The sequence below is a fragment of the Polypterus senegalus genome, chromosome 5 (genome assembly GCF_016835505.1).
Source record: "Polypterus senegalus isolate Bchr_013 chromosome 5, ASM1683550v1, whole genome shotgun sequence".
Classification (NCBI taxonomy): Eukaryota; Metazoa; Chordata; class Cladistia; order Polypteriformes; family Polypteridae; genus Polypterus; species Polypterus senegalus.
Window position 1 is genome coordinate 37,843,736 of NC_053158.1, and position 25,733 is coordinate 37,869,468.

The 25,733-nt window shown below is 35.5% G+C and overlaps 1 long non-coding RNA gene across 1 annotated transcript in view; it reads left to right on the forward strand.

Annotated features, from left to right (window-relative positions):
- LOC120530217 overlaps positions 1-21,536 on the forward strand; it is a 390,776-nt gene extending 369,240 nt beyond the window's left edge. The window contains exon 3 of the long non-coding RNA XR_005633925.1: positions 21,408-21,536. This is a non-coding gene — a long non-coding RNA (uncharacterized LOC120530217). The remainder of the gene's footprint in view (positions 1-21,407) is intronic.
- Positions 21,537-25,733: the final 4,197 nt, after the last annotated feature.

Sequence of the window (25,733 nt, forward strand, 5' to 3'; positions counted from 1 at the left end):
TGTTAAACATGGATTAATCTAAATAATTTTATGGCCTTCCTTATGTAATTTCTTTGAACAACATGCATGGCATTTTAACTTGTCTCATACAATTTAGTTATTGGGTAATAACCTTGTTACATATATGTAAAAGCATCAGTAGTTTTATTGGATTTTATCAGCAAAATAATTTAAAAACGCTTGTTTTCATCAATTGATTTGCTTTCTACACTTGACACCAGTGGAAACAAATATTTAAATCAAATTTCTGTGCTGTTTTTTGTTTGACAAAAATAACATTCTGTTGTTCCTTTCTTTTCTATTTATTGTTATTATTACATGCATATGTTGTTAAGGTGTGCTGTCTCATATCATCCTTTACCATCTAGCAAAAACAAATTTAATAAAGATTTTTTTTTTTATTTATTGCTACTAACATCATGTAGCATCAGCATATGCTTTTCAGAAACAAAGACTAAAGTATTAAACTGACAAATATATGACTGCAGTAACAATCGAAATTATAGTAGAAGAAGAATAGAGACATTGCATTTATATAGCGCTTTTCATGACACTCAACCAAACAGCTTTACATGGAGAGGAGGGGGCCAGTTCAACCACTGCCAATGTGCAGCATCCACCTGGATGGTGCAACAGCAGCCATTTTGCACCAGTACACTCATCATACATTAGTCATTAGGTGGTAAAGGAGTGAGAGATAGTTAGTCAATAACGTATAACTTAATAAGTTAGCGCTTTCTTGGTTCACATCATACATCAGTGATCGCCAGTATTATGTCTTCATTAGGGAACACAAATCTGCCACTACTTCACTCACACAACACCTCAAGGGTCAGTTCTAGGTCCAAACCTCTTTAACATCTATATGTTCCTATTAGGTAAGATTATTGGTCGGTATGGTCTAAGCTTCCACTGCTATGCCGGTGACACACAACTGTATATAAGTGTTGAAGCAACTGCAACATCTTAACCTGTTGCAATGACCGATTGCATTCGGGAAATCAATCATTGGATGACAGACCATTTTTTACGACTTAATCCTGAGAAAACAGAGATCTTAATACTTTGTACCAAATCTGCACTCTCTACACTTCGTGGGCTAAAAATTGATGTCAGTGGGATCCTGGTTGAACCCTCAGCATCAGTCCATAATTTGGGTGTCATTTTTGATCAGCCTCTTACTTTTCAACCACACATTAGCTCAGTAGGACAGCTTTTTTTCATCTTCACGACATTACTCATCTGCATTCTTTCCTCAGTGTGAAGGATACTGAAACACTCGTTCATGCCTTCATCACTACCCGCCTGGACTATTGCTATGCATTGTTTTATGGCCTCCTGACTAAATATATATATAGATTACAAAATGCTTAAAATTCTGCTGCTCGTCTACTTACACACACTACAAAATCTGCTCACATCACTCCTGTCCTCTTATATTTGATTCTTGAATAAACCGGTAGTCAATGCAAATCATAAAGTATTCTTCTCACTTTGAAAGCTCTTTATGGTTTAGTACCTCAATATCTGTCTGAGCTGCTGCTTCCTTACAGTCCTGCCCGTGCATTAAGATCATCGGACACTAACTTACTCATTGTACCTAAATACAGGTTAGTAACTATGGGTGGAAAATCTATTATTCATTTCAAACTCCTTTAAAAAACCTAAAATGAGTATTATTCATTTTGTTGTATGTCATTTTTACTGTCTTGTTAATGTCTTTATTGAACTGTAAAGTGTCCTTGAGTGTATGAATCGTGCTACATAAATAAAACTTATTTATTGTATTATTATTATTATTATTATAAGGGATATGGGATGAATAGAGTGTTAGAATGACCACGTCAATGATGGACAATTTAACCAGGACATAAGAAACACCCTACACTTTAAAAAAGATGCAAAGGGATCTTTTATGACCACAGCGATTCGTGACATCAGCATTACAATTGTTTCAATTGGGATCCACTTACAGACCACAAGTCAAGTGCCCTCTGCTGACCACACCAACAACTTTTTCATCAGCAGCCCAAACTTTTTTCTTGAAGATCTTCCATCAAGTACTGGCCAAGACTGAACATGCTTAGCTTCAAGTGGATTACCTTTTCTGAAGAGCATGTGGCATGACTTCTGCATTCCTGTCTCTAGCTATACCAGAGAAGTAACTGACAATAGGAACGTGGAAAGGATCTGACCTCAAGGACAGAAAACATTAAGTAAATAAATAAATGGGGAATACAGTAGTGGGAATTACCGAGTTGCCAGCCTAGAGAGACGAGTTCAAATTCAAAATTAGTTTTCTGTTAGCTAAAGTATGCGCCGTTACCGGAATTTCAACATATGGGAAGAAAACACTGTTTTATAGAAACTTAACATGTCTAAACCCAGAATGAGACAAAAAGACCTACTCGTAGAAAAAAACTGAACACATGTTGGAAAATGAAATTGTTATTCAAATACTGTAAGTTGAGAAAAATATGCTATACATACTTGCGGTCTTAGATGAGATTCCGGTTTGTATTAATCAAATAATATAAAGATCACAACAGTGACAACTGTATTGTAAAAGGAAGATCTTCCCAGAAAAGCTGTAAGCACAGATTATGTTTTTTATGGCGCAAACGACAGAAAAATGCATTTAAGGAATAAGAGGAAAATAATTAGCACACTGTGACAATTACCATCAGTAAGTACCATGCTGCTATTACAGCCAAAGTCAAAACAATGTTACACAGATTAAAAGAATTTGCCAAAAGCAAAAGATTTCTAAAAAAAGCTTTCATCAGTTAATTTGCACTCTGCAATTGACACCTGTGGAAATAAATCCACTAAATTTGGAGTCCCTGCACTGTTTTTAACTTGACAAAAAAAGATTACTTTGTTGTTTTATAGTTATTTGTATTATTACATATACAATCATTAAGATATAAAGTAATACATTTTATTTGGATCAGATGCCCTTTACATCAGCCATCTAGAGAGGAAATAAAATGACAGAAATAATATGAAGTAATCACTAGGTGATACTGAAATACACCAAAGGTCAGCTATGGTTCAAGATGTGAAGATACTTAACAACATTATTAATGAATACCTGTCCGATTCCAATAAACCGTTAAGCTGTTTCTTGTAAATTATTTTTTGAAATTTTCATTAAATCAGAACCTTTGTTTTCCATTGTATTGTTGAAGGTGTTTTGGGTTTCCTGCAGTTGAATAAGATTAATCGGTGTGCTAGCAATTTGGTAGTATGATATCCAGAATGGGCACTAAGAAGCAATGGCCTGTTGGATGTTGTTATAAGCTAGCTGTCCCCTGCGGCTCCACCCACGTAGTAGTGAAACAGGACAAACTTTAAAAAACAATTAAAAAAAATGTACTTCTGGCCAAGTGGAATGTAGGCATGCTACAACGTCAAATGCTGGCATTGTTTCTGTTTGTGTTCAACTCTAACGGGTAAGTGCCCCCTGCGTGGGGAGAAAAGCACGTGGCCGTGCTATCTCTGGCAAACAGCAGCTACCCTCCAAAACACACGTTGTTCTAATCTCTCTCTCAAAAGCATCAAACGTTGCTCCTTAACAATCTGTAGAAGATAATGTCTGTTGAACAAACTGGTATTGCTAGCTAAGCGGAGGCAAGGTACACTCCAACACATGGCGAAAGGTAGAGCGACTTGTACAGAGGCTGGCACGTGAGTGAGGAGCCCCCCTCACCCTTGCCCTGCAGCCTCTCTCTTCGTGCAAATCAATCGGTAACGCAAGTGAACTCTGATACTTAGCACGATGAGAGAAATCGCAAAATCAACAGAAATGTTCAAGCAAATTATATAAAAAAAATACATTAAGTAGTTCTCTTGTGAAAAAAGGAGACAGACAGACAGACGTTAGATTTTATATATACAGTATATATATATATATATATATATATATATATATATATTCATTGCATTCGTAGTCGGAGTCCGGACCTGATTGGTGTGGGTGGTTACCTACCAGGTAATGCTTGTGGTTGGTCTGCCATTCAGCTAACATCCATCATAGTGCCCTCTTCATTTACGAGAAGCAGATCATGGAATGTTGCATAGTTTACTGTCAAATAACACAAAGAGCACGCAACACGTGTTTCACTCTCATTTGGGCTCATCAGGGTACACATGAGGGCGAAACGTGTGTTGCGTACTCTTTGCATTATTTGACAGTAAACTATGCAACATATATATATATATATATATATATATATATAAAGAGAGAGAGAGAGCTGTTATAGTATTAGCAATTATTGTGATCCCTAGGTAAACAAAAATTTTACTCAAATAGTGCCTAAACAAAATATTCCCAAAACATTTAAGTCAAGAGAGCTCTATTTGCTAAACGATTTTAAGCTTTATTAAAACACATTTGTTGTAATACTTAGTATTACGTTCATATATTTTTGAAGAGTGTTTAAAAATTTTCTAAAAGGTCTAATATTTTTCAATTTTGTTTTTGAATATTCTAGTAATATTTTTTCTTGAGCTTTATTAATTTTATTGTTACGTTTTGAATTTTGCTGTTATTATTGTGATGCCATTTTGTTTTCTAGAAGGCACATGGCGACTCATTGTTTGGGGTGTGGTTTGTAGCAGGAAAACAAAATGTATTCTTGTGTGTGATATTATCTCTGTGTGGACTTACTTTGAACAGTGCCTTCCTGTTTAACTAAGACATTCTGTATTATTTGTACCCATTTCAGTCACAAAGGGAACAATGAGAAAATCACAATAAATAGTTTTTATTGTGTTCCGTCAGCACAGCAAGGGAACAGGAGAGGAAAGCGATCGTAAGAAACTCGTAGTCCAAAACAGGCAGAGGACAAAACTAGGAGATTGAACCGACCAAATTGTTCAATACAGAGCATAAAATGCAAATTAGAAACCAAGAAACAAAGACACGAATTCAAATACTGTGAGATCATAAAAAAGACGTGGAAAGAGTTTCCTCGAAAGCTTGCATATTGTAATCTTTTTTAGTTAGCCAATAAAAGGTGTCATTTTTCTTGACTTTTCACTATATTCATAATGGCTAACACGGTACAGCACCGTAGTACCATACCAAAGTGGATTGTGTCTAACCTTACGTACATTCAGTGTCTAAAAATCATAAATTTTCTACAGAGGATCAGTTTATTCAGAGTACTGGTGTTGTTTGCAAATAGTGCCTGTATCTTTGTTCTAGAATTAAATCTTATAGGTAGATGGTTATGGAGGATTGAGAAACTTTGTGAAGTTAAATTTACCAAGGTTTTTACCTTGTGTTTAATAAATGTTTTGACAAAAGCTCAGATTTAATGTATGGCTATAGTATTTAAAGAATGCAAATAAATTGGCTATTCCACTTATTAAATATTGTGTACTTTAGGAAGGCAGGAAATATATTATTGTCTAGTAAAAGTGGAATTGATAGTACCATCTCTGTCTTAAAATGTTTCCTGCACACTGATAAAGTATTGTGTTCTGGTAGCAATTAAGAGTAATTGGGGAACAGAGCAAAATGTTAAGGGAGGATTTAGTGCAGCATTTGTGTAAATCAACATGGCTTTAAGTTCCTTTCTATCAAATTTTGCAGTAAACAAAACCACCCCCACTCTTTTTAGATTACTGCAGGATTCATTTTTTTATCCATTCCTCTTTGTAATACAAATAAATGAAGTTACCATTGTGTCCAGAGTTTAAAGGTGGATTTGTAATCCAAATAAACTAAGCTCCATTGTGACCAGTGTATAAAGATGGATTTGTTGGTATATATTAGAATTAATTAGAAATTATATAAAAATTTGAAGAAAATATTCATTTTTCAGACATCTACTAGCTAGTGTGAAATGAAAACATGACCGGTTGATGAGGTCTGGTTTAACACATTTTGTCAGGTTGTTACAGTTACATTTGAATAAGTGTTTAAATTGCTGTCTAATTATAATTCCAAAGTAAGTGAATGGCTGTGAGACAATTAAAGAAAACTGCTAATGAGGAAAGCTATTAACTGAAAGTAATAGCTGCTTATTCATATTAATCTTGTACTCTGACACTTTACAACTTTCCCTGTTCATTTAGTACCTGTGATACCGATGAGTATGGGTCAGTAATATGAAGCACCATGTCACCTGCATACAGCAGTGTTATTCAAGTAAAGTTTTCTGACTCTCCGACTGTTTAAGTGAATAGATGGCATGAGATTAAATGAAGTTGCTAAATAAAGCAAAAGAGATAAAGAGCATGTCTATCTGGAACTGCATCCTTAAATTAAGAAATCTTTATTTATGTCACTTTAATGAAATGAAGCTTGTTGGTTGGTTTATGGAAGTTAAATCTATGATTAAATATTATGTCCAAACCCAAGTTAACATAAGGCAGAAAATAACTAACTCATTTTAATTAAAATAATTTTTTTGCCACCAAAGACAGCAAAACATTCTGTGGATCAGTTGCTGCTGAAGTATATACCTTTATTATATTAAACATACAGTATGTCAGAGATATGATAATTATATGCTGTTACAAGTCCACTTTGATCATTTCAAATATAATAGCATAATTTCTATTCTTTTAACAAACAGTTTGTCCGTAAATTTAACACCCATATTTAGCAAACAAAATAATGTTTAGGACGTTCACCCTAATAGTAATTTTTTTTGGAAAAAATGGAAACTGTCTGTTGACTGAATGTTTTCAATAGAAGGCCACAAAGCTGGAGTCCATCCTGAAAGCAACGAACGTGAGGCAAGAATCAACCCTGTACAGGTCCTCACAATAATTTGTCTCACAATTTACATTTATATTTATATAGTTTTTAACTAGGGTTTAATGGGTTGAGCCTATAGTTATTTTCATTTACATATCCTGGCGTGATCTCTGTTTTTGAGTGAAAGTATTATCCAGGTCCTTTTTTTTTTTTTTTACTCCAGTATCTCTAAAGACATTTGATTTACGTAAACTGATGACAATAAATTGGCCTTGTTTTAACAGTTTATCCATTTGTATGAGTATATTCTAGTATAGAATGCTAGTCCATCCAGAATGACTTCTCCCAATGTCCTAAGAATAGCTTCAGGTCTTTGAGGATTACAAAGTGGATCGATCTTTAACACTGCTTTATTCTATGTGAGTACTGTTAGTGTTCAAAGTAACATCAGAAATGGTCCCAAATTGGCATTTAGTCTTTGAACTTAATTCAGCTATTCAAAAATGACACATATTTTATTCAGCTTGTGTTTTACAGTTCTACAATTGTTTTGCCCAAAGTATAGTCATTTTAATGAAAAATATTGTAACAGTTATTGCCCAATGCCATTTAATCAGCTTAAAACAGCAAATCATTTTTTATGCAAGCCACCTCCTTATGAGCATTACCTACTACCACAAATGAAGTAATATTTCTTTTAAATTTTTGAATTTTATTTTAACCAATATGAATTTCTGTAGTATTTTTTCTGCATTTTATACTGGTTTTGACTTTGTCATTATTTTAAAAAAATTATTCTGGTGATGTCATCACGTTACCAGTTTGATTTGTTCATTGTACGCAGTAGTCGTTAGTAATGATGTCCTGGTACTACCACATGATTAGCAGTGATGTGACACGTGACTTCCATCTTGTCATCACTAAAATGTCAGCATACTACTGTTGACATCCAAGGTTTTAGATTCAAGCCAAATAATCATCATTGTGTTCAGTGAAAAAGTGCTAGGGAATTTTAGTAATTCACTTTAATTTTTGGAATTTGTTGTTTTGTCTGAGTGTCTGGGCTTGCAAGTGTCCAAGAAAAAAACAAGATCCAGGCCTTTAATGACCTTTTGGGTACAGCCATCAGCAGTGTGTCTGTCTGCAGAGAGAGTGTCGACCTTGTCGAGAGGTTTACTTACCTTGGCAGTGACATTCATGTCTCTGGTGACTTCCTATAATGTCAGTAGACAGATTGGGACAGCATGGGGGGTCATGAGGTCGCTGGAAAGGGGTGTGTGGCGCTCCTGATATCTATGCAAAAGGAAAAAGGTCAAAGTCTTTAGAGTCCTGGTGATTCCTGCCTTGCTATATGGTTGCGAGACATGGACGCTATCCAGTACCTGAGATGAAGACTGGACTCCTTTGGTACTGTGTCTCTCCGGAAAATCCTTGGGTACCATTGGTTTGACTTTGTGTCGAATGAGTGGTTGCTCATGGAGTCCCGAATGAGGCACATTACCTGCATTGTGAGGGAGCGTCAGTTACGGCATTATGGCCATGTGGCACATTTCCCCAAGGGTGATCCAGCTCATAAGATCCTCATTGTTGGGGGCCTGAGTGGCTGGACCAGGCCAAGGGTTCGCTCACGTAGCACCTGAATGCAGCAGATAGAGGGTCATTTCCAGAGGGTGGGACAGGACCACGTGTTGGCCTTGGGGTTGCCAACCGGGATCCCGAGTTGTTTTGTCGTGTAGTGGGTACGGCAACGCACTGTACCAGTGCATGCTCCCCAACTTGACTTGACTTGACTTGATGTTTTATCCTTTAGTGCTTTATATTCTAATTGGCTGTGGTGTAGCTTTTGTGCTCTTGTTAGTGACTCTCAGTCATTCTTTTTTATCAGATTGAGAACGTATGGACTTTATCACTCCTGGACTGTTTTTGGGGACTGTCTATGACTAACAAAAATAAACTGAGGAAAATAATCCAACTGGAGTCTGCCTTCTGTTGACAAATAGCGCCAGCATCCAAGACAGCCGCTTTCCCCAGGAAAGTAAACTGAGTCAGTGTCAGGTGCCCTTTCAATGTAATAGGAACCATAGCATAGAGAGAAGTGTGTGCATTGCAACAGGTGCACATGTTGTAAATGTAGAAAGGACAGATCAGGCATGTGTGAACTGTTAGCATTTGAATTTGATGATTGCATATAACGCTGAAATGACCTCTTTGTACTATTCTTTCCTCTGCATGTCCTGGAGTACAAAAGAAACAGCACCATGCAGCAACATGGAGACAAGCAAGATCGGGGAAAAAAAAAACATGTGGTCACCGATTACAACCGCAAGATGTTATACGAATGAATATGAATAATATGAATAATGTTGCATCTGTGCCACAATGTTTTCCGAAATGTAATATACAGGTCATAAAATGAATAATTCCAAATATCATATATACCTATGTCTGTTTTTTTTTTGTCAGGTCGGCTTTGACATCATAGACCATAAGCTGCATACTAATTTAGCAAGAGCAGGAACACTCAATAAAACTGAATAAAAAAAAAAATAATTAAGTGACAGTGAAATACGAAGAAGGCAGATTCACCAGTGTTTGTGTGTCAGCTTTTATCCCTCCAGATCAGAGAATGTCCAGTTCCATTGCCTCAAAACACCACTCACATCTACAGTTATTAGTTTCAAATAAAAAGTACCAGAGTCAGATCCCTAGGGCGGTAGTATGTATCGTGATCGTGACCGAGAGAATAAAAGTGAAAAAAAAAAGGTAACTTTTACAGGTACTATAAATGTACACCGTTTGTTACAGACGCAAACCAAATGTGTGTGTGTACTGTATAATATTAACAATAAGAGCAGCTCACTACTGAAAATGGCAAACATAGGAGGCAGTCGGGATTTAACTCCTTGATTACAATTCAGCAAATCTTACCGGTACGCCACAAAAGGTGTTGGCTTCTCCTTGTTCCTTTTGTGAAAGTGTTTATTTGATCTTTGGACTTCAGGCTTCACACATTATATAGTTTATGCCAACATTTTGTCATTTACTAGTAAAATATGAAAAAACGTTTCTGTTGTAACAATGTGTTTACACAGATTATTGTAGAAACAGAACACACATGAAATGCACGTGTTCCAAATAATGATCTATTATTTCTACTCTAAAACTTCAGCACTACACTCCCAGATAATAAAGGCATGAGCTGGGAGAACTTTGTGCACGTTCTGCGGTGGTGGGGGGATTGAATAGCAGGCTGCATGCTGCTTGTCTTTATCGGCACATTTACAGGACAAAAGATGCTGACGGAGAGGTGCGAATGGATTTAAGGCGGGCCAGATCTACATATTTTTTCGTAGGCTCTGATAATTTTAGTGTTAAGAACATAAAGGACCAGACACACTGTAAATAATTGTTTCCAAGTTTTACCTTCTGGGAGGTGACACTTGCTAAAATTTTAATTAAATAGAAGTGATACTGATAACAATAAAACTTATAAGCACTTTAATTAATTTTTAATGGAAAACACAACTTTTCTAGATTACTGTCCTTAATACACATAAATATGCCATTAATTTGTAATTTACTGCATGCCTTATACGTAGGAATGTGCTCTTGTACGTTGCTGAGTAGAACAAAGTAAATTTCCACTTGTGAACAACAAAGGTAAATTAAATAAAACTCATGGTTAATTCCTCTGGTTTTTGATAGTAATCCACAGTCTGTTTAGAATTCTCATTTTTTCTGGCTACTGTCTTAGAAACCATGTACATCTCAAACTCTGTTGCTCATAACATCTAGCAGCTACTCTCACTCACTTTGTCAGCAGGCTATTGAAAGAGTTTGGCTGGAAATACAAACAAAGGCAGAGATCATCTCTGCTATGGTCTGGCCATATCACTTTGAGTAATCAAATCTGACATAACAACTGTACTTCCTTCATTAATGATGTTTAAAAGCTTTTTACCCTCTTTGGTAATTTGTTGCTGTGTATACCATATGTTACAGTCATTGGGCTTTTTACAGACCATGTTTATAATTCCCTTGTGTGGAGTTTTGGGTTCTGTCAGCAAATCATTAAAACTGAAAAGGCTTTGGACTTTCTATTTGTCTAGGTACAAATAAAGAGATAATAGTATGCACTCTTTTTTGTGCTACTGGTTTACACATAAACACACTTGTGCTGTAGAACATTATAACAATCTGAGAACTGGCCATTCAGTCCAAAAAGCTCACCAGTCTTATCCACTTAATTCTTCCAAAATAACATCAAGTCAGGTTTTGTGCTTACCATGCTCAAAATCATTCTGATGACTTCTTTCAAAGCAATGGCTTGAATCCATGTTTTGTCCTCTTTTTTTTCTTGGAAAGTTTGCAGGAATAAGAATACAAAGAAATTGAATATTCAGTAACAAAATTTTTATATAATATATGAAGAATATATCAAATTTCCCCAAACTTTTGTATTATTTACAAGCCACTTTTTATCTAGGTAATATTTTGCATTTTACTGCTCCTTGTCCTTGTGGTTGAACACCCTGCTCTTGCTGATTTTGCTATAAGCATGCAAACTGCTACCTTGCCAAAGACATGGCTACACCACAAAAAGTAAGTCTTGTGTGATTATATATTAGGTTAGAAAGTGTTGAATGAGCTGAAATTCAAATTTAACCTGTTTTAAGATGTATATAAGTAGTTCAGAAATTGTCAGACAAATGTAGTGCACATTAGAAAGCGGTTGCCGATTTGAAACAAAAAAAAATATATATATTTATATAGCATATTTTCATACAAATGATGTAGCTCAAAGTGCTTTACAGGATGAAGAAAGGCAAAATAAAAAAGACAAAATAAATAAGAAAATAAACTCAAGGAACACTAATTAACATAGAATAAAAAGTAAGGTCCGATGGCCGGGGAGAACAGAAAAAAACAAAAAAAAACTCCAGACGGCTAGACAAAAAAAACTAAATCTGCAGGGGTTCTGAGGCCACGAGACCACCCATCTCCCTCTATGCATTCCACCTAACATAAATGACCTCAAACAGTCCTCATTGTATTCAGGGTTCACATGGAAGAACTTAATGATGATGGTCATGTGGACTTCTGGCCTTTAGTCCATCAATGCAGGGACATCACAGTGCTTTGTTCAGGTGGCGCAGATCGCCACCACAGAAAACCGGAAAAAGAACAGTAGAGAAAGTATGGGTTAGTAAGGATTTCGGAGCCACCATGAATGATAATGATAATTAATTGAATATACAGAGCATCAGGATTAAACAAAATTTAAGCTATGAGAAAGCCATGTTAAAGTAATGTGTTTTTAGGAGTGTTTTAAAGTGCTCCACTGTATTAGCTTGGCGAATTGCTATTGGCAAGCTACTCTAGAGTTTAGCTGCATAACAGCAGAAGGCTGCCTCACCATTTCTTTTACGTTTAGCTCTTGGAATTATAAGCAGACACTCATTCGAAGATCTAAGGTTACGATTTGGAATGTAAGGTGAATGTAAGTGAAAGACATTGTGAGATATAGGATGGAGCAGATTATTTAAGGCTTTGTAAACCATAAGCAATATTTTAAAGTCAATTCTAAATGACACAGGTAATCAATGTAGTGACATCAAAACTGGTGTGATGTGTTCAGATTTTCTTTTCCTAGTTAAGATTCTAGCAGCTGCATTCTGCACTCGTTGCAATCAATTGATGTCTTGCTTGGGTAGTCCTCAGAGGAGTGCATTACAGTAATCTAGCAGACTGAAAATAAAAGCGTAAACTAATTTCTCAGCATCTTGAAGTGTTATAAGAGGTCTAACTTTTGCTATATTTCTTAAGTTAAAAAATGCTCTCTTAATAATGTGATTAATATGTGATTTAAAATTCAGGTCAGAGTCAATAGTTACCCTTAAATTCTTTACCTCCGTCTTGACTTTTAATCTTAATGCATCAAGTTGATTTCTAATAACCTCATTACACCCATTTTTGCCAATCACTAAATTTTCTGTTTTCTCCTTATTTAGTTTGAGAATATTACTACTCATCCATTCAGAAACACAGGTAAGATCTAACTGAGAACTAAGAGGATAAGAACAGATAAACAGCCTCTATCTGCATTTACCTGCAAGTCATTGTCTACTTTAACGAGTTTAGTTTTTGTACTGTGATTTGTTCTGAAACCTGACTTAAACTTATTAAGATATAAGATAAGATATCTAATGATGAGTTTAATATGTCAAGAATACTGTCAATTAGCACGCCAGATACTTCTTTGAAAAAAAATGTTGGTATTGGGTCAAGAATGCAGGTGAATAGTCTCAGTTTAAATCAGGTAAATCTATCCTGGTGAAAGAATTTTATTTGTTTATAATGGAGTACCGGGGTTTAAGAGGATCAGTATTGGGGGGATGTACTATTTTAATTATAAAAATAGTTATAATTATTTTTACTAAAAAAAAAAAAAGAAAGCCTCACAAGTTTCACTGGAAGTTTTTTGAAGGCATTCCATTGAGTGACCTGGGTTTAGCAGATGATCAATTGCAGAGAATAAGACTCTGGGATTGCTAACATTGTTATTTATAATTCTAGAGAAATAACACTGCCTTTCAAGATGGACTATTTTGTTATATTCTGTTGTTATAACCTTCAATATCTCATAGTGGATAATCAGTTTAGTTTTTCTCCATGAAAAGTAATGAAGATATGAACAAAGTGGTACAGATTTGATTTTGAACCTTTTTTTAGAAGGCTGGAGTCTGTTTGTATGAGTGTAGCAAAAAGAAAGGAAATTTTATTGATAAAAATTGAACTTGAAATGTCATAAACATACAGTAAATGAAAAATAAAATGAGGAAAGTCTTGTGAAGAACAATTATCCAGAAACTTTTTCGAGAAGCATGTTGTAAACTTATGATAGAAGGCTGGCAGCTCAACGCGGCCTTGATGCCCTGAGGATGGAAGTATGGGGGGGAGGCAGCTACTTTTGGACACTGCCTCCCCCAAAACGCAAGATAACAGCTCCCCTGAAGTGTAGCGTTGCTCCGGATTCCCGTAGGGCATCATGGGACTTGGAGTTCAGTTTCTCAGCCCTGTTGGTTAGTGTTGGTGCTACCAGGAGGATCTGTGAGAGGACCGGAGGAGCCATGCCTCATCCATAGCTCCGAAGTACTTCCGGGCTTAAGAAAAAGCCAGTTCTTCATTAGACCCGAAAGTGCTGGCAAGTTACGTGGTTGGAAGGACAGAAGCGCTTCCAAGTCAAGGACTATATAAAGGACTGTTGTGAACCCAGCAAGCGAGCCTGAGTCAGGAGGAGGTAGACAATGCTTGCTGGGAGGTGTGGAGGAGAAGGAGTATTATGATTATTATTGATTTACAGTAATTGTGTTTATTGTGGCTGTGGTGCTTTGGAGGCACTGTGTGCTAAGAAGAAGAAAATGATTAAAGAATACTTCTTTGTGCTTTTACCCTGTGTCCTATGTGTCTGTCTGTTGTGTTTAAAGGCGCAACAGCGACTCCTAGCATCTTACAACTGTTAATGGGGATTTTAAAAAGTAAAGAATAGAAAACATTTAATCATCTTCTTGGAATTGTCTGAATGCTTGTATGTATTCACCATAAACAAAGAGAAAATTATGATGGCTTAGGCAACCAAAATCTGGACAAACTAACAATCTGACACAAACCGTTTAGAATTTGAACAATGTGTATACAGCTGCCTTCATTCTTCTTTCATGCGAGTCTAGTCTGGAATGTGATAGGCTGCTTTAAATGGTATGTTGCAACTGAGATGCTGCTGGATGGATGAATGGTGCTTTATATATTACAGAGTCAAATATTGTGATTGATGGGTTTCTAAACCTCACTTTCAAGGAGTCAACTGTGAATGATAGTTCTAGCAGTATGCGAAGGCACAATGCATTTAATTTCTATTGATTACACAGATACTACAGCAGCATTGATGTCAGGCACAGTGGGATGTTCTTCCAGAGTCCTGATTTAATTCCATACCTTGTTTGCTGTCTATATGTGAACTTTAAGAACAAGTCTGACAAGCACATATAACTCAGATTTATTTGTGGATTACTTATTTTACTCAAAAAAGTTGAGAAGGAATGGATAAATAAATTAATTAATAACTGGGGAAATATGTCTATCAAACAAGCTGGTGACCTTTAGAAACTTGTCTTCTGATTGGGTTCGTGACTTTGGATCTGCCAGATCTCTTCCTATCAGAGCTTCTTCCAGTTTCCAATTGCCTTTAGACTGTGTATTACACCGTTCTCACAGACATTTTTTTTTTTTTTTTGCAATTTCTCTAAAGGAAAGGCCTACACTTCTAAGGGTACTTCAGCTTTGTCTCATTCCAATTGTTTTCTTGCCATTGTCACTGGAATTTAAAACTTTCTACAGTGTAATATTTTCTTTAGAGGGTGTAGTAACACAATCTGTTCCAACTGTGCTTTAAGACAGACACAGGGTTTTTAAGTAATCAACAGAAGTTGGGACACCTGTGCAAATTGTTTTCTTTAACTTACACGGCTTAATTTATTTAATTTTTGCTGAACATCTGTAGGTCTTAACCTATTAGGTTATTATTATTATTATTATTATTATTATTATTATTATTATTATTATTATTATTATTATTATTATTATTATCTATAGGTTGTAACCCAGAAGAAGAACAATTTGTAATATTCTGATAATTTCTTTTTTCAGTTTTAGCTAATCTAAACTTTAAATTGAAACCTCTGGCAGTGTACTGATTACCTTTTCAACATTTTAGGTCATTCATTGCATTTCAACTGATTAAATCTGCAGAAAAACTTCAATGTTCTAAAACGTTGACCAGTAGTATATGTTGTTGTATTATGTATTTCATTTTAATACCTTCTTTACTGCATCATGTTATTGCATTATATTTATAATGTTTGCATATTTATTTAAGTGTATATTTGTTTTTCAGCACATGTAGCATGTAAACTCTTGTGAATTTCACAATCTATGCAGTTATTTAATGAATGGGTGTAGCATAATGGTAAATTGAATTGAATGAACAGAAAATGATGTTTTAAATATTAAAATATTATTATCTGTGTATTTATTTTTAAAGCTGTTGTACAGGAGCATGTGGATGGATGGGCATCCCAGCTTGGTTGGAAAGTGTCACCTTTACTAGTTAGGAGGCCATTATAGAGAAAGGACAAAGGGAGACTGCCTCAGGGGCCATGTGTTCCCCAAATACACTGAGTGGAAGTATGCCTCTGCCATGGTTCCCTTTTGGACACTCTCAGGACTGCATAGGAGTTGTAGTTCTGCTGGGAAGCCCTGATTGGGTCTTTGAGTTCTACTGGAGGTACATGCTGGGGTCAGGCTCTGCTCGACCCAGAAGTGCTTTCAGGTTACAGTGCTGATGTGCTGTAGCTCCAGGTTAAAAAAGAGCGCTCCACCTACCCCAGGTGAGACAGAGCTGGGAGTGGAGTTGTGCAAAGCTCACCTGAGAGGAATGGAGAACAAAGACAAGGATTTAATAAAGAATTGATGAAGAAGGAGAATTGTTAACAGAGAAACCTTGTAAGAAGGTAAAATACTTTAGTTGAACCCAGGACTCTGTTTGGAGTAGTTGTGTCCAGAGATTGGGGCTCACTCATGCCCAACCCAGACCACACTGTTCAGGTCCAGGAGTTGGGCAGCAGTCAGTCACAAAGCACACCGGTGCACAAACCTGCACTTTCATATGTAAAGCCAAGTTTGAGTATTTAATTAAATTAGCAAACAAGTCACTGGAATGTGAGTACTCAGGGGGAACAAAAAGACATGAACAGGATGTGCCGGCGCCACAGAAGCAGTTTTCAGGCTGGTATTCATACTCTGCAGTCTAATTAAACGAAGAGCAGATCTTTATTTTTAGAAGATATACCAGGGGTATCATTGTAAGACTTAGGCACTGTACTATGAAACAGAAAAAATAATTATGATCCTAAAATTGCATAATTAAGATTTGAAACTTCAACTTTAACTTTACTTGAAAGTGAATTGCCTGCTATCTCTTATTAACATTTCATAGTTAGAAGGGTGTCATAACTATACATGTAATGAAGAGTTCAAAAGAGTTTGAAACATTTGAAACAGTGAAAGATGGGAACATTTTTAATTTTTAAAAAATCAACTTCATTTAGGTTTAATGCTCAAAAAATTTAAGCTAAATACTCAGAAAAAAATTAAGGGAACACTTAGTCATCACAGTCTAACAGTCAGTTAGGCTTCAGAGATATCAATCTGTCCAATTAGGAAGTAGAAGCGATTGTGAATCAACTTCAGCTACTTTGTTGCAAATCAAAACAGCAAGAAAACCCTTTCCACAGACAATTGCTCTCTCCTTATCATTACTGATTGATTCTTCTCTAGTTTTGTGTTTTGCTAGTGTCCTTGTCACTGCTGGTAGCTTGAGGCTGTACCTACAGCACAGGTAGTCCAGCCCCTCCAGGATGGCACATCCATACATGCTGTCTCAAGAAGGTTTGCTGTGTCTCCCAGCACAGTCTCCAGAGCATGGAGGAGATACCGGGAGATGGATTGTTACACGAGGAGACCTGGACAGGGCCGTAGAAGCACATCAACCCAGTAGCAGGGCCGCTATCTATCAGTATGTTGGTGTGAAATAAATTTCAAAGTTTGGAACAAGTTGGGAAAAGCCTTTTACCATGCTTTTCTTAATAAAGTACAATTTAAAGATTATGTGGAGTCTTTATAAATCCACCGTGCATACAGAACTGATAAAGTAGATTGTCTTTTAATAATGTAACATATCCTTAACAGTACAGACTATAGTATGTGGATAGAATTCATTGTATATATGTTTTGCGGTCTAGCACATCAATTACAATAAAAACTACTTACTTTACAGCTTCTCACAATATTGAACAAAATTTTATTTTCCTATCTTTAGACTTAGTTGTGGAATTGTACCCGTTTCATTAGTCCTGAAAAGTAAATCTCACTCAAATTCTTCTGTTAATGCCTTGCTTTTGGTTCATTCATCTATAGGTGTCATCAGTTTTTCTATCAAGCTGGGTAGGCCTCAATATGGAGCCCACGTAGGAGACACTTTAAGCTAGAAATGCCAGTTCTTGCCACTCCAGTGCACAATAATTATATATTACAGAACTATGTAGCCTGTGACCTTTAATTAGTAGAAGCAATTAGATACCCAGACTTTCAGTGACCTATATATTGGCAAAGTGCATGCACCCTCTGATCAGCATCATCCAAAACCTACATTTTTTTTCTAAATAAGTTATAAACTTTGTTAAGAATTTTACCAACTTCCGTAATTGTCTGTCGCTATCGTTGCTAAAATAAATTTTATAAAGTCACAAGGAAAATGCACGTCATGTGTCCAGATTATCAACTAATGAACTAATCAGATAAATGACGACTCACACACATAATAATTCATATCACAGAGCAGTTTTTATAATACACATTGACACGACAAACATATTAAATCTCAAACATGATGAATTATGATGCACACACTGTATTTTAGTTACCTTTTAAGTGGACCAATGGTGCATATTTGCACTGAAGAACTTTTTGCTTTTTTTCAGCTAACAGGTTAACAATATCTCCGCCAAGCTTCACTCCATCATGCCTGCTGTGCTGGAAGCCTTTAATTAACTGACAAAGTGCTACATCCAGTTTTCATATGGTTGGATGGATATACATAATAACATAACATGTTGTTACCAACATAAAAAAGCAATTTGTACATGTGTCCATTTTCCTAATGTAATCAGAGCACTTCAATGCACTCATAGTGCAGTAAGGGCACCTAACGAGAATGAAGCTGTTTTTGTTAACCGTAAGCAGTTACATTCCATTAACATGCAAGTCATCTCTGATGCCAAGATAAGACTGACAATTGTCAGGACTGCTCTGACATAATGCCACATAAACTGGCATCTTCTATTACAGATACCATTTGCAAATTGAAATCAGAGAGTGTAGATGTGTTTTATTCCTCCTGTTACACTCACACTGCCAATAATTAGTGATGTGCTTCGTCACTTGAAATCAGACATTTTTTGTATTATTTTAGGGACGGTGTGGTTGGAGCTCATGGCATTTACAGCAGTAGTAACTGCCATTCGACATATTTGCACTTGTTGCCGACACCTGTGCTTACGCCACCAAATAAAGGTTCTTTGTGTGCATCTAATTTAGAGACGAGAACTTCTATGCTTTACTTTTGGATGCATCATGTGGGAGGTGGCTCTACCAGCCATTGAAGGTCTGCAGCATCATGATTGCATATATATGAGCTTGAATGGCTTATATATGGTTGTTTCAGGGTGGAACTGGGCGAAATCTGAGGCGTGTTCATGAATGCGCATTTACAAGATGATTGTAAAAAGTAAATCGCATAGAAATGTGAGTATTCCGGGTTTAACATAATTAGATTTCATTTTTGGCATACGCATTTTCTTGTTTTTTGACGTAGATGTATTTTCACGCTCAAAATCACACAATGTTTTAGAAATGAAGCCTCTAGATGATCTTAGGCAAAAGGGACTTTTCAATCAATATCACAAAGAAGTGAGTTCATTCGTAATATTCAGTATATTCTTCATCAATTTTTGCAAGGCATGGTGTCATTCATCTTTAAACTGAGCATTGGCAAACACCTTTAATGATTCTAATATTCAAAATGTATCAGGGATGGGACCTTTATTTTAAATGATACCGTTGAGCGCCAGAATTTCGAGGTCCAAAGTTTTGGGATTCTTCTAAATTAAGACCATTTTTTTGGAGAACTATTTGTCAGATATTATCAGAAAGCTATTCTGAATTGTGAATGAAGTAATACTGAATGGCTGAAGATTAATTAACAACACATTCATTATGGTTTCATTCACTGCATTACTTGTATTTTGACATATTTTGCTTAATTATAAAATTCCTAACCCACTCTCCACAACTTAACAGGAAAGTGATGCATTATAAAATCTAAATATTGACAAAAATCTAACTTTCCTAGGAATGGGGCAAAAATTTTTCAGAAATTTTCAAGAATTTATTAATGCAGTTCTAAAATAAGCCTGCCAGGCCTTTCTCTTTTTTTGTGTTCACTTTCATGTTTTCATAGTGTAATTGGTGAGGAACCATCTCATAATAGGACATTTTTTCATATAAATCTGCAAAGTGGTCGTGGGGCTTTGGGTGATTATTTTATGTATCTTAACTTTCTTTTGATCTTACATTTGAATGAATTGTGATTTCCACAATTTAAGGCTATCTTTAAATTTAATAACATTTAAATATGAAAAAAATTACCCTATAGACGTGCGTTTTTTCTTTGGATGCCATTCTTGTGCACTTTTCACAACCTCTGAAGGTATAGTTTGAATCCCAGTGTTTCTGTAGAGTTTACACATCTCCCACGGGTCTGTGCAGATTTGTCTTAATACTGCAGTTTTCTTCTTGCATCCCAAAGACACACACCTTTGGTCAACTGGTGACTCTAAATCAATACAAATGTGAGTGTCCTGGCATCCTCTTACATGGTCCATCCCTGCTTTGTGGCAGATACAACTGGGCCCCTGACTCCTTACACTCCAAAATTTAATTGGATTAATAATAATGTGGATGGAATTAGGTGCACTATTAATAGCCAAAAATCTATACCTATAAAATGCTGTAAATTCCAGAGTTCAAGGTGGGCTCTGTCTGTAGGTTGTGTGAATACAGAATTGTTTATGTACGGTATGCTTGTGTGCATCAGTTGATGGAAAGAAATCGAACTTTACCCTTTTTGTGACCTGTTGACAGTTTGTAAAGTTAAAGAAGGCACACATACCAAGTCATACTGGATTACTGGCTCCATCTCGGTCAATAATGGAAACTGCTAGCAAAACTGGAAGTTCAATGGAAGCTTCTGTTTAGAGGTGTGTGCTGTGTATACGGCATCGAGTGCTTGTGGATTTAGAATTTCATTTGAGGTGGTCAGAAAGAAATAGCATACCCGATGAGATTTAATTTGCCTTTAAGTAGCTACTTTTTCTAGTACAGGGTTTTATGAAGGTGGGCTGTACTCTAGGAACATCAACATTAGGGCAGGAATTAATCCAGAATCAATTCATTGGGACACTTTAGAATCACCTTTTAACCTAATGCAGGAGATATCTGGGCTACCTAGTGAAAACCCACATTTACATGAAGAAAGGTGTAAAATCCACCATAACTTGAGTAGTCAACCCATGTCCCTAGAGCTGTGACGCTATAGTAATAACCAGTGGCAGCCGTCCATGACAGGAACATGCCCCAAAAGCAACTAAAAAACAAGTTCAATACAGTTTTAGTCATTATAAAGCCTCTAGCTGATCAGGTGTTAGACAAGTCCAAATTTCATGTGTCTTATAAAGTGATTTTAATTTAATGTTTGTGAATCCTTTTAGCAAGTAAAAAATTAGAAAATGAAAATGTAACTAATCACAATTTATCATTTGCTTTGAATAAGGAAATACTTTTGGGTTGGGCACTGTATTGTATTATTCTTTAGACATTCCATTTTTCTTCTCACATCCCAAAGGCATGTACATCAGATCAAGTGGTGAATCTGTGAGCGTGCTGGCATCCTTTACTATAAGTACATACATCTGTTTGAACCTTTGTTCATTTGCACTTTTTTCTTTTCTCTCAATAGGATAACTTGGCCAGTTTGGAATAACTGAATGGAAACACATCACCCACTCAATCATCCAATATTTGATCTTCAAGGAGACAAGACAAAAGCCCAAATTATAACAGCAGGCATGATGAATCTACTTTAAGGAAAGGTAAATTGAATTTCTGTCATCCCAATGTGTATGCCAATCTAAGTGGAATTCCCAATAATTAATGAAATTACGTGATGAATGAATGACCACTAAAGTGCCATCAGTGCATCAACCTGGATGAATGTGTTTATCAAGGGAAATTGAGAAAAGCGTATAGCAACTGTATAAATTAAGCAACAAAAAAAAAAATCAAGATCCAGTACTTTAGGAGAAATATCTTTTAAGTTTAAATAGTACTGCAATGCATATTGTCAGACATATACCTGTACTGTACCTATTTTCAGTTACTAAAACTTTTAGTTTTTTGAAGTATCCTTTTATATTAAATTGGCTATCTCAAAGCACCTTAAATGTTTAAAATGATAGGATACATTTTTCCATATTTTTGTATGCTTTAAATAACTTTCTTAATGTCACATTATAATTCAGTGATTCCGATTGACTGAATTGTGATTTACAGTCGAAACACTTGCCACTACAAAAACACAACCCTAGGAATGACACATATTAACAAAAGTGGTTTAGATACTATAGATTTTATTAAAAATAATCTGCATTCTCCAGTTAAGTGTATTTTTAAGTGTATTCTCTTGGTGTGGGATAGTATCTTCTGGGGTATACTTTAAAAAATGAAAAGATAAGAAAAAGAAAAGTTGCATTTATGTACATGTATGCACAATATATCAACCATTAATTGTTAAAGCAAGCAAGTTTTTCTGTATAATTGTGTTTTTAAATATATTTTAACATTTGAAAATAATAATAACGCAATTCCAGGATTATGCTTTTGTATAAAACACTTATTATGGTTGTGTGTACAAGTGAAACTGATGGACCTGGTCAATATTTTTTAATCATGGATTTCAGGGAGCCATGCAGCAATCATTAAAGTGGTCCATCTCATTGTATTCCCTCAAGTCAGCTAAAGATTTACAATCTGCTGCAAACAAGAAATAACAGAAGGTGATCGCCTAAAATAGAACTGTGGCAGCCTCTCATTCATTAAAATCAACAAATAAATCAACTAAACTTCAAATGATCTTCTAGGGTGTTTTTTTTCAACTAGGTCTATACTTCATAAATTAAAAAAAGAAACTTAATGAGCCACAAAAACATTATTTTGTAAGTTGTAAATTCTAGATTGTATGCTATCTAGTAACAGCACTCAGCGTTTTATCTAATCTGTATTGTTAACTGGTAAACTCAGTACAAAAAAAAACAGTATGAATGGTGTTACAAATGTAAAAAAGGAATACAACTGCAAAATGCAAAAAATGAATGCTCTAAGAATAAGGCCTTTGAGTCTATACAGTAGCAGGGGATTTGATAACTGTTTTAATAGAATAATGAAAGGACACTATTTTAAAGCTGTTTACATTACAATTTAAAATAGAAAACGTCTTACAGACTTGAATATATTTTTGTATGTTTGCACTAACATAGTTTCATCTTCATAAGGTGAAAAAGACACTAAAAGCTTAAAAAGTGTAACACAAATTCTACCTAATAGATACAGTAAGGTGACCCACAAAGTGTAAAAATGCAAACACAAGAAGGAACGCATTAAGTTAAAAAAATCAAATTAACCTAAAAATGCTGCAGAAAATCAATGTCAAAAAGTAAGCATGTTAAATAAACCAAAATCAAAGATATGCAGTCCTCAGCACAAACTTGTTTGATATCCTTTCAGTGATCTTGTACAGACCAGACATCCTAGGAAAATCAAACCATCAGAAATTACCACCCCACATAATCATCTGGTATCCACTTTTATGTCGATTTTATTGACATCAATTCCACTCATTCGTTTTTTAAAGGTAATTTCACGCATACCTTTTCTGAAATTTGCTTCAGGTTGTCATTTTTTGTGTTTGACATCATGGTGACATAGTGGTTAGTGCTCTTGGCTTACAGATCCAGCATCCTGGTTTTACAGTGTGTGCAGGATATTTTGTCTGTGTGAACCCTGCAGTTTATCTTCATGTTGGAAGGGGTGTTTCTCCATGTACTCAGTTTTTCCTACTCACATCTCATATTTGGCTGATTGGTGGTCCTAAATTGGTCCTTTGAGTGTGTGCGTTTATACATGTGGACCATGAGATGGACCATCCAGGGCTGTTTTTCACCTTCCTCCTGGTAGTGTCTGGATAGGTATTAATACTCAGGTTTGTTGTATTTTGTTTTTGCCCTTAATGGACACCATGTTATTGTAAAATGATCCCTGAATCCATTGATTCATTGACTGTAGAATTAAATGTAGACTTGTAGAGGCTGATGACTAAAACAATACAATAAATAAAAAATGAATTAATGCTGGTATTCTTGCCTCTCTATTTATGCATAATCTATGATCACATTTTTCCTGCAGTATCATAATTTTAGATGCCTATGTCTTATACTTTTGCATGCCTGCTTAATTGTATTACTAATTCCAAACACTTCAGTAACAATGTAATGCATGGGTGATCTGTAGTTAAAGGGGGAGGAATATGAGTCATCCTAATTTCAGTCTTTACATACTGATGTTATTTGTCTTTAGAAACACAAATACTGTAAACTGAATAACATTAAACTGCACCCAATTCCATCATATCTGAGACTGAGCACATCAACTTTGGTTGGAATCACATATAAAGAACAAGAATTATTTTAACAAAAGAGAATGTTTGCCAAAATTATTTAATGTACCTTGTAATGCTCGTATAAATTTTAATAAACTAGAAAAAATATTTGTTATTAAGTTCTAAACTATAATAATACTGAAAAGTTACCAAGGAATTTTCTGTGTGATTAGATCAACTGTTTTATGAATATGCAGTTTCATAATCGCAGTCATGCATGTTCTATGATCCATACAGGCTCGATTAGAATCACATAAACTGGGTGACAATTTTGAAAGAACTGTTTTTACAAAAAGAAATTGTTTTCTTCGAGTGACAGTTATAACTGTAATTATCATTTTTGTCAAAGCAGCTTGTTGCCTAGTATATTTAAAACACAATAAATGAATCACAGTTGGTCATAGTTTTAATCATTTCTCTTTGATAATTCTTTATTTTCTATCATACACTGCAGTATTGCAAACTGTAATAACAACATTAAATTTAAATTTAAAATTTGGAGTGTACCATATCAAACTAACATTGTTCAGTATGCAGTGAAATTATAAGATCTGATGTCCACCAACAGAGCCACTCATTTTCTGAACACATTTATTCCATTTCAGTGTTGTGGTGAATAAATCATATTTGTGTATTTCTGTTCTGCATTGAACACAGTCATACCAGAGCTTCTTCACAGGAAACGTCTCAGTATTAATCTGGACTGTGTTACATGACTGGTTCTCTGACTTTCTAAGTCAGCGTTTCCCAACCTCATTCCTGGGGGCACACTGTGGCTGCAGGTTTTGATTCCAACCAGACTCACATTTGGTGATAACACTGATCTTATTTAATTAGCTGGTATTATTTTTCTTTTATTCTACATTCAGAAAAGCACAGCAGCATGATTTTTACATTTATAAGACATTTAGAAATATTTCTGCTTTTGCTATAGATTTAAATGCTTAACTCTCTTTTGTTGATTTCATTATATTTTGCCCTTTCTCTGTGCAGTTTTTCCCCTTCGTTGTATCTTATTAATGACAATTAAAAATGAGCGGAGCAGACTTGCTGGCAAACAACACTGAATAATCAAAGGCTACAACTACTTTAGCATCAGACCCACTATTTAGTAAATAATAGATTAATTAACACCTAGAAAAGTAGAATGAAAATCAAGATGAAAATATTGTTAAAAAGAAAAAAATACATTATTCCCATATAACTGCTTGGTAGATTTTAATACATATATATATTTTTTCAACAAGCTTAGTTTTCTAATTTCTATATTGTTCCCAAAACACAGAACTTGGGAAACAACACATCACCTAATTAGCCCAGGAGTCCAATTAAAAACAGAAGCTGGTTGGAACAAAAATCTGCAGCCACAGTGTCCCCCCAGGGCCGAGGTTGGGAAACACTGGTCTAAGTAAGAGACGTCAAACAGTGAAGATAGACGAAAATATATCAGTGCAGTGTCCCCTCTGGGCTGTTTTATCCTCTTAGATCAGGCTTTCTCTACTCTCCTTTTCCTTTTTCTCCTTACACCAATAACTGCACCTCCAGTAACCCATCTGCTAGACTGTCAAAGTC